The 12,368-nt window shown below is 37.2% G+C and overlaps 1 pseudogene; it reads right to left on the reverse strand.

Moving 5' to 3' along the window:
• Positions 1–214: 214 nt before the first annotated feature.
• LOC149114618 (uncharacterized) lies at positions 215–1,461 on the reverse strand (annotated as a pseudogene).
• Between the last annotated feature and the right edge of the window lie 10,907 nt (positions 1,462–12,368).

Here is a 12,368-nt window from a genome sequence, read left to right on the forward strand (position 1 = left end):
ATATTCCAGACATTTACAAAATGCTAAATTAATCCCTAGCGAGTTCCTCACATTCTTATAAGCATCTCATTTACATTTAGACGCCATTAACATTCATTTCATCATTGAAGAAGGTTATAGTATTTTAGCCGAAACGTCTATTTTAAGATTTTTAAGTCAGTGACAACAACTTTTAAGATTTTTAGGTTAAGGATAAAGTTATCAGCAATAGGCGTCAACATGAATACCATTCAGAAATACTAGAAAAAGGAATGGAAGATATGAATAATGCTGAATATGACAACTTGGACACAGTTTTATTACTATGCCTGACTACAACTACAGTATTTTTATCCTTAACCTGTTCAAATCGTTCTTGGTAAGTTTGGCATTCTTTCATTAAGTCAGTGGTTTTATTTCGCCATCGCGTATAAAGCATAAGCTGTTCTCGAAAATGGTTTTCTGGATGCTTATCTTAATTGTACCTAACAGATCGTATGATTTTACGCTTCTTTCGTTTTACTATTTTCATTCCTCCTTTAAGTTTGTATTCATGTGGCTCACATTGACACTCAGTGACATTAATACTAATAGGGTCATCATCAGTATTGTCATCAAAGCTTGTTTCTGGTAAGAAGTCAACAAGACCTGTGACTGATGACCCATTTCCACTCCAATCAGCATGTTCATCTTTAACATAGTTATACCATGCAACAAAGTTAGCTAAACACAACTTTTCTAACTGTTTTGGTCTCCTTTGATAACGCTTAATTGTGTTGTCAGATCCTATGTCGGGTGAACTGTCGGGCAATTCCTTAAGCTTATCCAGTTTCTTTAACAAAAATGTCCTGTCATCTGGAGGTGATGAGCTAATAAACTGAAAATCACGGGAAGATGTTCTCGTGGGCATTTGTAAAACAAGGTAAACAGCTTCTTGGGCACTGATTTCAACTGCATTTAAAAATTTGTTTCCAATGTGCCTCACTCTATTTGTAATATCTTTATTACCAGATTGGGCTTCTTCAGATGCCTTTTCTAGAAGTCTGCCCATACCTCTCTGTTCTTTTGTAATGTAAGAGAGTATGTATGTAGCACATGCGTAAGGATCTAGTACGTATTAAATGTCCATGTTTGCTTGCCAGGCTTTGAGTAAAACACTGTTATAATTGTTTATTCTTATTTCAGACGGTGCCCTTTTCAAGCATAACGTTTCCCTCTTTAGGGTGTGTCTTATAGCTAAGATTTAACTTTCTTTAGTTAATTGTAAGTTGTTAAGAAAACCTTCAAATGTGATCTCTTCACCACATTTCATGTTGTCAAGAACTTCTTTTATTTTTTCAGCATTTTCCTTTATATTTTTCTGGTTCTCTTCATCATAGCAGGAATTCTCAAGAGGTGTGAAAATCATTGTCCTTGGCATTGGTGGTAATGGAAAGTTAAACCTGCATATCTTATGCCCTGCCTTCTTACATGTTTTGGCATACCTGTGCAATTGCAAGTTTACAAGATTTTCCATTTCACTTGGACTGTCTGGTTTATAGCAAGTGATATACTTGTCAACAAAGTTCACAATTTGTTCATCAGAACTTTTTTCATATTGTGGGGCTTCCTTCACCCAAAATAAACCATGAATGTGTGGGCTTCCTGTTTGTTGAAATTCAACTCTGTAAAAATAATCAGCTATTTCTTCTATTGGTACTACATTGCTCTTTAAAACATCGCAAATAAATAAGTGTACCATGCGGTCAAAGTTCCTTGCACAAGTGACAGGATCTTTTTGAATAAGATCTGATTTTTGTTCCCATGTAATTTGTTGGATTTCATCATCAGTGTACTCTTTTTTCTCAACAATTCTACCTAAAGTTTTGAGAAGATGAGACCACCTTGTTTCAGCAGCTGAAAAAGAGCAAAACCATGTTGGGTTGCCCAGTCCACGAATCATGGCAAACAAGCCTTTTTTACATTTTTCATAATAAGGTGGTGACCCTCTAAGATTTTTTAGAACTCTGAAACCTTCATCAAGATGTACCAGCTTATTAAGATAATCCTCTGACTTCAATTCACCAGCAGTGTACTTCTTCCCTTTTGTCTTACATTTTCTGAGAGAAATGCAAGCACTATCTTGAATTTGTTTGATTTGCAGCTTTTTTAACTTATAGAAAATGTTTGGGACTGACATTGCGGCTCTTCTACCCTGGCATCTTAACTCCCACTTGCAAATTGTACTGTATGATACAGGAACCTTTCTTTCATTGTTGGCAGGTCTCCGTTTTCCACAGAATATTATGGGAAATGATAAATATTCAGAATCTTTGTCCATAAATATTATTAATGGTCTATTCCCTTCTCCTGAAGCAAAAGAAATTATTCTGTCTACATTTTCTACTACATCTGGTTCCTGTAATAGTGTATCTGTAACCCCTGATGGGCGCGCGTTCATCAACTTCACACCAGTCATCACTATCTTCTTTTCCAGAACCTGGATTTTCATCATATGCATTGGAAATACTCTTTTGACAATCTTGTGTTTTATCCTCTGGAACAATTTCATCTGTTTGTGTATGTAAATCATTATTACTTGGAGTGTCAGAGTTTTCAACAAATTCACTCCAGTCTTCATGGGCACTAGGTTGCAAACTTATGTTATCTAACCAAGCATTATGTACCTCTATACCTTCTCTCTTAAATAAATCACTTGTGTCTACAAGATATTTTGCTGCATCTATTACTTTCTTAGGTCTAATATTCTGAAACTGGTAATGATGCCTATTGCTCAGATGCCTTTTAAGTTTTATTGGAATGGTTTGTGATTCATTGATGGTCCTTGGCAGACAGTGAACAGTTGAACTTACATCAGTTGGTACATTGACAATGTTTCCATGAATTGACAACTGGCCACCTCTTGGTAGCTCAAGAATTTACATAAATGGAATATGAGGTGATATAAGCCGTTCTTCCAATGGTGTTAAATTTAGCAAGTCAGGTTTTTAAGGAAAACTCATTTTATTGGCTTTAGAGAGGCTGTGAAGCTTGCCTTTCTTTAGATTTGAGTCACAAGTTCTGCAAATCCATTCAGTATTTTCTACACTTCTTACGCCAGTGCCACAAGACTCAACAAGATCTTGTGAACATGCCTTATACCTGTTAGCATTACATTTCACTGCTGAAGACTTGTACCACAACTGATCACAACAGGTACATATGTATTCTGGGCCACATTAATGTCTTTGGGAAGCAAATTTATTAAAGAAATAACACTGCTTTCACTTTTTGTAACAACTGATCATTATTAGTTGATAAGTGTGATGACTTTTGAGCATTTTCAAATTGATTTTCATTGGCTGGTATAGTCATATTTAAATAATTTAATAGTTTGAATTTAGTGGTTCTCCTGACTTTGGCATTTCTGTTTACTTGCTCAATGTGTTCTGGGTTATCTGATTTCCGTTTCCTAAAGCTCTGTTTATCAATTTCTTTTCTATGTTCTGGATTTTTCGCTTCCGTTTCTTAAAACTCTGTTTATCGACTTCTTTTCTACGCTCTGGATTCTTCGCTTTCTGTTTTTTAAAACTCTGTTTATCAATTTCTTTTCTCTGTTCTGGATTCTTTTCTTTACGTTTTCTGAAGGACTTTTTGTCAATTTCTCTGACCTGCTCTGGATTCTTAACCTTTTGTCTTCTAGATGACATTTTTTGCAATTTCCTTTATGTAATCTGGGTTCTCAGCTTTCCGTTTCCTTTTAGACCTTTCGTCAATTTCTCTTACGTGTTCTGGGTTGGTCATTTTACTATTTGTGACAGTTTGGCTGTTTTTCTCCCTAATTGTTTCAATATTGTTGTACCTTTGCACAGAATTTTGATTCTCTCTTCTTCTAAAATCTGCATTAGCTCTTCTCTTTTTCATGTATTTTTTCATGTAACCTTGATCAGCTCTGCGTTTTTCATGTTTATCAATTCTTTTTTTCAACTACACTTTGATCGCATGTTCTGTTGTTTGGTACCCGACAATTTCTCTTTTCTACCGCAGAAACGTAACGAGTTTCACTTATGTGTCCAATGTGACTGTTTGTGTGCTCTCCTGTCACATTCACTGCGCTTGAACGACGGTAACAGGAGAAAAAGTGTCAAATGATTCGGCAATATGAATTGACAAATTTAGACAATTGGTCACCGCTTGAATTATAATTGCATCAGCCCGTGTTCCCTGACATGACATATCGTTCGAATTGTCTTGCCAAGAATGATCAGACCAAGGCTACGTATATGATAATGGTTATTAGGATTGCCATAAAGTTGATGTGAAAGAGCTCGAAAGAAGCAATCACCACCTCCTCCAACATCAACTGCAGTTCTATTAAATTCAGACAACCTAGTTTCCAATAATGAAACTGAATTGGTAATTGCGGAGCGATGTACCACTAAATTACAAGTAGTTGTCGTACTGCATTGACTTGATGGCCCCGGATTCTCTTCAACATCACCACTTAGAGAGATGACTCTGCGAGATACACAATACGTTTCGACCCGACAGCGTTTTAATTTCTTTAATGCTCTCCCGTCAACACGCATACAAAATAAGGGCGACTTCTTGTGCTTTAATGTTCTCAGTCGCACAACACATAGGTACACATTTTGACTGAGGGAGAACTTTTTTTGAGGGTGATACAAATTTAGATCTGACAAACTGTTCACTGAAATAACAACAATTACGTGCAGACAGAAAAAGTTTTAGTTTAGATGAACTTGGAATGCTTCTTTTAAGGTATGATTTAGCTGCATTTAGAAAAACTTCTGTTTTTCTGAACAGTTTGATGACTCTCCTATATAGAATTCTGGAAGGTTCTCTTTCACGTTTCCTTCTACAATGCAACCTCCATGTACTTGTACAAACATCAACCGTGGTCCTTGACATTATGCTTTTCATAATTTCATGACTTAGAGAAACACGATATTCAACTGAATTATCAGTTGGCACTTTCAGCAGAGGTTCCTGGTCGTTAAATTTGGTTTTATCTTTGGCATGTTGGTGAGCTACTGCTGAAGTGTTGCACTCGCATGTCTGGTTGGCAGATCTGGAGAATTGATCAAATTTGGCATTTACCTGCTCATATTTGGCTTTGATTTGCTCGTACTTGGCTATGATTTGTGAGTACTTTGCTTTGATTTGCTCATATTTGGCTTTGAGTTGCTCATATTTGGCTTTGATTTGTTTGTATTTGGCTTTCTCGCTTTCCATAGTTATGACGTAACCCCAGCGAGCGGGGAGATCGACGTACTGCATACACGCCCGGTACTTGTCATCGCCTTTATAGTAACCATGGCTAGACGACGGTTTTTACTGATTTTGCTGTCCCTGAATACCCGGGACTGATTACAAGCATCTCCACTCACAAAGGCGCCCATTGCGTGGTAGCCCTCCATATAGTTTATAAAGTGGCGAACACAAACATCTCCACCCAACTTGTCAGGTGACTTAACGAGCACTTCCCGAGGACGACCGAAGTACGGTCGATCTATTTGTTGCATTTTCTTTAAAACAAAAAGATGAACCATGATAGAGGATATCCATAAAAAAAACCTTTTATCGTTTAAGCTACAAACTGTAAGTGCTTACCTGGGCAATGGCACGAAGGCTCTTTTCTAACAACAATGAACGACTCCAGTACAGAAACATTCGCCAAGCCAGTTGCGAACTCAAACTTTACGAACCACTTTCCAACGTCGGTACAGATCTAGGAATAGAAAACACAGCCACCTTAAAGGAGTCACTTAACGAGCAGTGGGCCGTGGGCGACACTTTACAACATCGGTCTCGGCGAGCAGCTCAACTTCGCGAACACTCGAGTCTTTTGAGCCCACGGTGGAAGTAACCAAAAGATCAGCGCGTTTTAACACTACTTAATAGAAAAGCTATTTTCCCCATGGGTCTTTCATTTGCGTGAATGGCCTTCAGGTACTGCAGAGCACCTCCCGGTTTGACTTGTTATTTAGAGGTGGATGGATCAAATCTGCAGCGCGCAGGATATTTTTCGTTTTTCTTAATTTCCTTCCTTTGTTTTTGTTTTTGTTTTTTTTTTCTTTCTCGGACACACTAATTATTTTCCTGTATACAGTATACATTGAAAAAATAGAAGCATCGACGCCATAAATGAAATATACGCTGCAACAGACAAAAGTATATTCGGAGATCCCGCAAACTTAATTCACGGATAAAAAAACGTATAGTTTTAAACTCTTTTAAGATTATCATTAGCTTCTTTTTCACCCACCACTATTCTTTGCGACAAAGGTCGCCATTTCGTTTGTTTATTACTCGCCAAAAACTATCAAATGCACGCAAAAGCCTAACATCGAAAAAAAGTTTACAGGAATCGACCAATCGAGCGAGCGAGCGAGTGCCATTCTTCAAATCATATCTACAACTCGCTCTTGCGCATGCGCGCAATTCACGAGTTGAAAACGAGCGATTTCACAGAGCGTAAAAAAATCATTTGAGGCAATCTCTTTGTTCATTTAATACTGAGTAGGACATAACTACAGGGTTACGTTAAACCAGTTAGATATCTGGACTACAAGTTTGATGTTGGCTCTCATCCTTGTTCGAGGGTCCTCTCTGAGTTGTCTAATTTTACTACCTCTACAAAATCCGAAACTGCAAATTCCAATTCAATCTCAAAGCACGTTTCCTCAACAAAGAATTCCTGAGAGCTCCTCGATGCTCTGTGGGTAAGTAATAAAAATAGGTCCGCAAAGCGTACTTGCGTGGGCTTAGACTTACTTTTATTCCATTCAGTTGGAGGGCTAGTTTTAAACGTCAGTATTCGGGAGTTAAAGTACTACAAGTGAATAGGCCATCACTAGAAAGATAAAGGTATAAATTTAAATAAATAAGGTAATATTGATTATTAGGTATCAACATAGGTGAGTTGTTATTAATTTTATTGAAGACTGTTTACAGATATCAAATTAACTTGTACATGTACTGTCAAGAGGGTTTGCTGCAATATCTAAGCCAGCTACATAATAGAGTCAGCACCTGAGAATTCAACAGTTAGTCCCAAATAGACACATGTCAATGGTGTCGATTCCACTGAAGTTCTGAATATGTTTTGTCATGACTGCAAACAAATGTTGTCACATGGAATAAGAATAATCAATTTGCATACAGGATGTAGGTTCCTTTGTTGATTGCCAGCTTTAAGATGATGCAAAATGTGGTAAAATGTTACTGTAAATGCAGTAAAAACAATATATACATAAAAAACATATTAATCATATAGTTTGCATGCTTCTTTTGATACATGTAGATCCTTGTCATGTTAAAAGTATATGTTGATGATTGACTAGTAGTTTGCATATGCATAACAATTTCTGGATAGAAAGTGTATCCATGTTTGTGTCTGGATTCAATATTAATCTTCAAGGCGCTGTTAGCATACAGTTGTATAAAGAGTTGTGTAATAGAGCTTCCAATGACTCACGTGAAAAGTATACAGTACAGGTTTATCAGCTGGAACTTGATAAAAAGTCAAATGCTACATGACAAACATCAAAATTATGTCTAAAAGAGTGTTCCACATTGCTCAGTGTGTTTCACTCTGGTTTACTTGGTTCTTATGCTCACATGACCTGGTACAGATGTCTCTCATTGTAGGTGTTATAACTGTTTTGTCAAACCGAATACTACTTTGATCGGTTGGATCTGTTTTAACATACAAAAAGATAATAACATATTTTTTATCATGCTATTCACAGTGGGAAGTTAATTAATTCAATGTTATTTGAAGAACACAATGCAACTTTTTTCAGCTTTTTTAGGACAATTTCTTGTACACACATTCATTCACTGTAATCACATTCCTGGTCGTTTTAAACTTGTCGCATATCAGCTTGACAACCACAAGCCAAGACATGTGCAGTACACCTTTCATTTTGAAAGGACCAGTCCAAGTTTGTGAGCAAGACAATTGCAAATATAATAGGTTTCTAAGCTCTTTAATGCTGACCAAAGTGTATCTCCCAAATGAAAGGGGTATCCCATGCAAATCCTTGAAGTTAAATTAAAAATATGTCAAAGCTGTGCTCTGACGTCTTTAAAACTGTAACAAACAACAATTGTAGTAACAATGATGTAATACATCAAGCATGAAAGACCGTGTTTAACTACATTTCCAAATATGGAGAAGAGTGTTCAAAATATAACTCACACAGCTGAGAATTTTTGACAAAATTTGAGGTGTTGGAAATGTGATGGAATGTGGTCTTCGGTGTTTGACACACTATGTACACAAGTACACCTATCTTCTCAATTGAAACTATAACTAAGGAGAAAAAGGCGACTTAAAATTACAAGATCTATGCCAAATAAGATCAGATATCCAAACAACATCACAGTTATGATTTACATTGTTTAAACTTGATGAGTTATTGATGAGTTTGAGAAAATTATTTGCTTCCGCAAGTGAATTTTTAAGAGACATTGTACTGGGCATTGTTTTATGTCAAGAGTGAAAATAAGGAACAATGTATTAAATTGCATTACGTTGCATTGAATGTACATTCTGGCAAAAACTGAAACTATTCCTGGAATATTAGTTAACCTAAATGTAACAGTTAATGGCAGTTCTAATGGCAAATACACATTTTTTGTACAGAGTTAATATCTTGTAGAACTGTATAGGCTCGATCCAATAAGCACATTCTGAGTCAGTGTCTTCTATTTGATTGTAAATTTTAACAATAATCAAGTGAACATAATTTGCAACACACTGCTTACCAACGAAAGTGAAGAATGATCATCGCAGTAAATTTTCAATTTAAGCAATTGGAAAGAATAAGCCTGAAAAAAATCAGGGCTTCAACGGGATTCGAACCCGTGACCTCCGCGATACCGGTGCAATGCTCTACCAACTGAGCTCTGAAGCCACACAGTGGGAGCGAGGTCAATTAATTGAGTTCATATCTTCCCGTGAGGAGTGAAATGATGTGAAGTAGATATGAAATAATTCATATATGAACTGCGGTTGTCAGTTGGTACAAACCGTTTACATTAAACGAATTAAATTGTTCTTGTTTGCCATATAATAAACATCTTATAAACCGAGCTTAGTCGGTCTGTATGTGAGAATCTTGACCTCGGTCGTGTGTACAGACCTCACTGCGTTCTGTCTGTACTCTCGACCTCGGTCAAGATTCTCCCAAACAGACTTCCTTCTCGTTTAATAAGAGCTAAGTGTTATAAGGAACAGCAGGTACTGTAAAGCAAAACGGTGTCAATATTCATAATCATTTACGTTTCTCTTTTCAAAGTGTTCAATATTACGTTCAGAGACGAAAGGAAGCTTCATAGGTCACTTGTCTATTTCATCACCTTGGGAGAGTGGAAGATGGTTATTAGAGGGGGATTTGTTAGGATACGGTCACTTGTTAGAAAAAGGCACCAGCGAGGACGAGACACGAACGAGATAAGGAAAAGCGCTTTCATATTCAGAGAAATGGAGTAAACGAGGGATTTACCTTGACATTTCTTGTAGCTTTCTGAAAGAAATAGCAATTTATTTTTTCAGTTTTTTTATCACGTTATGAAAACACTCGTAAATGTTTGCCGAACTCACACACTGGCCTGTAAATCGTGCTCCAAAAAAACATTTCTCCTTCTTCAAAATGAACATTTAGCAAACACAAAAAATTAGTAAATTGACGTCAGTTTTTCATGCGTCTGTCCTGTTATTGGTCACGAATTTCGTCATAACATTGTCAAAGTAGCCGTGGATCCGAGTGGATCCGAGTGGATCCGCGAGAATTTCTGTAGTTATCGTAAAATCGTAATTGATATTGCACCACTTGAGGCTTCTCATGGTGATGTTTATTTCGCCACTGATCATCGCGTTAGACTAGTAGAGCGCGAGTAAGATTCTGCTCAGTTCGTCGCGCTGACCCCGATGATTACTGCCCTTGAAATGCTCCAGTCACGCCATTCCTCTACTTCCAATAGTGTCCTGCAGTTTGTCTTCTAATACTCTATATTGTGATTTACTCTCTGGTTGCTATGTTAACCTCCCCACCATATGGCAGCCGCAGGATTCCAGCAAACCAAGAGAAGATGAAGGGTAAGATACTTAATTCCCAAGACAATCCCTCTAAAGATGTTTTCAGACATTGTACCCAGTCTTCTTCTATTAATTTTACCACGCGCGTTGCGAGGAAGGAAATGTAAGTAAGGCCGCTTGGGTTGTCCATGTAGGTGTTATCCGCGTCACAGGATTGCCTATTTCTGAACCCCGCCCCCTCCCCTCCCTGCAAGCTCCCAGTTCGCAAGCTCCCGGTCCTAGTTATTTTAAAAGGCGGGGGTTAACATGAAGGCCGTATTTTTGCTGGGTATTATGGTTTGAATGCAAATATCTCGTTCACGTTTCAAGCAGTGAAAAATCTCCCTGCTCATTTCACGTAGCTACGTTTTGGGCTGTTTTGTAAAGTTTTTGGTGATTTTTGGGTATATTTGGGGATAAATAGTTTTTCTCAAAGGATTAGTAAAATTTACGGAAAAAGGAAATTTTTAAGATTTGATGTTGTTTTAAAATTAGAATTTTGAAGTTAGAAATTAGTAGACGTACAGGTGGTGTTCCAAACCCTTCTTTTTCCTTTTAATCCCTCTTTGCACTTCCTAAAATTTTACTTCAATTCATGTGTACCCCCGCCTTAAAGACGGACAATTTCGAATATTTCTTGACGTCTAAATCAAGTTTTCAGTGCCAGATATATTCATCTGATATGGATACAGAGTCTCCGCAGGGTCCCACCCTCACCGGTCCACCCGCACGAGGAGCCTCCTACGCATCTTCGATGCGACTTACTTTAAATAAGAAGTGAAAAGCGCTTTGGTTCCCTCGTGGGAGGCATTTCTTAGGCTTACACAACGCATAGCCTCGTTTTGGTGCTAAACTTATTTTCGTCCTACAATGCCATGAAATTATTGTTTTCATTTCTTAACTTGACAGACGTGTTAAACTCATGATTTTCTTCGCATCTATTAGCTTGACATTAGCTACAGTTTGAATTACCTGAAAATTTTTTTCTTGAGGCGGGGTTTAACATGAAGGCCGTATTTTTGCTGGGTATTATGGTTTGAATGCAAATATCTCGTTCACGTTTCAAGCAGTGAAAAATCTCTCTGCTCATTTCACGTAGCTACGTTTTGGGCTGTTTTGTAAAGTTTTTGGTGATTTTTGGGTATATTTGGGGATAAATAGTTTTTCTCAAAGGATTAGTAAAATTTACGGAAAAAGGAAATTTTTAAGATTTGATGTTGTTTTAAAATTAGAATTTTGAAGTTAGAAATTAGTAGACGTACAGGTGGTGTTCCAAACCCTTCTTTTTCCTTTTAATCCCTCTTTGCACTTCCTAAAATTTTACTTCAATTCATGTGTACCCCCGCCTTAAAGACGGACAATTTCGAATATTTCTTGACGTCTAAATCAAGTTTTCAGTGCCAGATATATTCATCTGATATGGATACAGAGTCTCCGCAGGGTCCCACCCTCACCGGTCCACCCGCACGAGGAGCCTCCTACGCATCTTCGATGCGACTTACTTTAAATAAGAAGTGAAAAGCGCTTTGGTTCCCTCGTGGGAGGCATTTCTTAGGCTTACACAACGCATAGCCTCGTTTTGGTGCTAAACTTATTTTCGTCCTACAATGCCATGAAATTATTGTTTTCATTTCTTAACTTGACAGACGTGTTAAACTCATGATTTTCTTCGCATCTATTAGCTTGACATTAGCTACAGTTTGAATTACCTGAAAATTTTTTTCTTGAGGCGGGGTTTAACATGAAGGCCGTATTTTTGCTGGGTATTATGGTTTGAATGCAAATATCTCGTTCACGTTTCAAGCAGTGAAAAATCTCTCTGCTCATTTCACGTAGCTACGTTTTGGGCTGTTTTGTAAAGTTTTTGGTGATTTTTGGGTATATTTGGGGATAAATAGTTTTTCTCAAAGGATTAGTAAAATTTACGGAAATGGCAAATTTTTAAGATTTGATGTTGTTTTAAAATTAGAATTTGAAGTTAGAAATTAGTAGACGTATGGTGGTGTTCCAAACCCCTTTTTTTTTCCTTTTAATCCCTCTTTAAACTTCCTAAAATTTCACTTCAATTCATATGTACCCCGGCCTTAAAACACAATGCTGCTCAGTCTAGACACTGTCCCTTTTAAATTATATCAGAGAATGTCTTCAGTAACAGCATGTCACATCTAAATTGGAAACTGGACAAATTGAAAAATCAATCAATCAAATGTAAAATCAATAATGTGTGACGCCTTATGAAATTTTCTTAATTTCTCTTTTATCTAATGCAATGCTGCTCAATAAGAACAAGCTGACACGTGAC

The sequence above is a fragment of the Orbicella faveolata genome, unplaced genomic scaffold (assembly GCF_042242905.1).
Source record: "Orbicella faveolata isolate gen_17 unplaced genomic scaffold, um_ofav_v1 contig_13, whole genome shotgun sequence".
Taxonomy (NCBI): Eukaryota; Metazoa; Cnidaria; class Anthozoa; order Scleractinia; family Merulinidae; genus Orbicella; species Orbicella faveolata.